The 2,327-nt window shown below is 48.7% G+C and overlaps 1 protein-coding gene across 1 annotated transcript in view; it reads right to left on the bottom strand.

The window, feature by feature from the left end:
- arap2 (ArfGAP with RhoGAP domain, ankyrin repeat and PH domain 2) overlaps positions 1-2,327 on the bottom strand; it is a 64,103-nt gene that overhangs the window by 18,740 nt on the left and 43,036 nt on the right. The window lies entirely within an intron of this gene.

The following is a 2,327-nucleotide window of genomic DNA, read 5'->3' as shown; positions in this document are numbered from 1 at the left end:
AACCCTCCAGAGATGAAATCTGCATTTTGCTCTCCTTCGAAACGGGCCAATTCGCTCGTGGGAGAAGCAAGGTGGCTCCTGTTGGAATTTGAACAACAAGGAGCACCTAATTCGGGCTGATCTCTCACTTTCTGGCGTTCAATAAATGCTTAAGTGTGCAAAATGACCCGTCTGATGAGACTCCTCAACACGGTCAATGCGGCCATTCCACCCCGCCGATGTTCATCAACATTTAAGATGATGAAAAAAAAAAAGAAAAAAGATGAAATAAAACAAACCAAAAAAGCAAGTCACCTTTAACCTATGGTGGCATCGGTTGTTCCCGGCACGCCTGCGTGCATGTGCTGTCACGGGTCGATCGCGGGAGGTCGCTTGCTTCGAAAGTAGATCTTCGGTCAAAAACGATTGGGCAACCGTGATCTAATCCAACCCAATGGTAACTTCAAGACACAACATTCCATTTCGGGATTGAGATTTTATTTCCCGCATCTTCTCATGTCCGCTGCATGATGATGTTAGGTACCGCAGGTGAGTTTGGGTTTGGACTATGGGTCCTTGAGAGAATCTGCATGGCTTTCTTCCAAAGCAGTTCCTTTTCACTTGACAATTTCACAAGTAGAGAGACATCACGGTTTGAATGTGGAGTGAGGAGAGGTGACCCATATACGCTCCAGTGCCCAACATGCACCCCACAATGCATCTCGATTCCATACGCAGCGAACAAGGAACTGTAGGAACAAGATGTCATCTTCCACATTTCTCCCCCTTAACCAGGCAAGCCCACCCAGGCGGTCGCCCTCCATCCCCTGAAGGCAGCATCCAAGACGGCTCCCTCTCCCAATTAGCCGGCAGCCCCAGGGACGCTCCAGCTGTTTGCAACGTTGGGACCACTGCGGAGTGGGAGCTGCAGCGGCCGACAGAACTTGGAGACAATGCGGAGTCGCATTTTGAAAACATCTTGGAAGGGAAAAGTCACAGATTCTCAAGCAATCAGATTTTTTACGGAAATGGAAACAATCGTCAACAATCGGACGGGTTTTAGTTTTGTTTGTTTGTTGTTGTTTTTTTCAAAACATTGCAACCTCCGACAAAGATGTTCGGGGACTTCAGGAAACAACCTTCCCCACAGCTGCCCCTCACACTATCCAACTGCCCCGTGTCAACCGTCAAGACTTTCAAGTTCCAGGGAATTACAGTCTCTCAGGCCACCAAGTGGCAGGCCGACATCAACTCGATCCTGAAAGAGGCCCAGCAGAGGATGTACTTCCTGAGGCTGCTCAGGAAGCACGGCCTGCCACGGGAGCCACTGAGACAGTTCCACACAGCAGTCATCGAATCAGTCCTGTGTTCGTCCATCGCAGTCTGGTTCGGGGCCGCCACAAAAAAGGACACAATCCGACTGCAACGGGCAGTTAGGACTGTGGAGAAAATCATTGGCACCGCCCTACCCCCTCTTAAGGACTTGCACACCGCAAAGAACCGGGACAAGGGCACAGAAAATCCAACTGGACCCTCCACACCCTGCTCACCACCTCTTCCAACTACAGTGATCCCTCGCTTACCGGGGTTAATGGGGACCAGAACCCCCCGCGAAAGAGGGAAATCCGCGAAGTAGATACCCCCTTCCTATACAGGTATATGTACATGTGTATGACTATGTATAATATTTATAAGGCCAAATTTAATGGTATACATGCATGTAGAAATAAATGTTTGTAGTAATGAACATTACTTAATGCTATATACTATATGTACAGGTATATATGAATGTCATAAAATGCCATATTGCGTTCACAAGTTCAGATTTTTAAGTGCGCGCCACATCATACATAAAGAGATGCTGCAGTTCCCCCTTTCTGCCACGAGCTCTGATTGCGATGACATTATGATGTCGTTTTGAATCGTTCAGCCCAACCGGAATGTCCGAAGCGGGCCTCTCCGTATTACTTTTGAGTTGCCACCAACGGCCGTCTCTGAGCATTGCCAGCTTCCGTTGGCGTCCCTGAGGATTAAACCGTTGCGGGGTTGACGGCTGACGGGCGGACGGTGATTGATCGATGAGCGCTTACCGTATTTTCACACCTATCAGGCGCCATTAAAAGTCTAAAATTTTCTCCAAAGTGGACAGCACGCCTTATAATGCGGAGCGTCTTGTGTATGCGCTGAGTACCAAAACCTCAGAGCCGACACACTGTTTATATAGAGAAAATGCGGAAGTGAATGAGGACAGGCATGCGGCGAAGAAGTCGGCCAATCAGTGAAGGGTGGGCGTGTATATAAGAGAGAGAGAGAGAGAGAGAGAGAGAGAGAGAGAGAGAGAGAGAAAA

The sequence above is a fragment of the Hippocampus comes genome, unplaced genomic scaffold (genome assembly GCF_001891065.2).
Source record: "Hippocampus comes isolate QL1 unplaced genomic scaffold, H_comes_QL1_v1.1 scaffold48, whole genome shotgun sequence".
Taxonomy (NCBI): Eukaryota; Metazoa; Chordata; class Actinopteri; order Syngnathiformes; family Syngnathidae; genus Hippocampus; species Hippocampus comes.
This window is presented reverse-complemented; position numbering and strand designations above follow the sequence as displayed.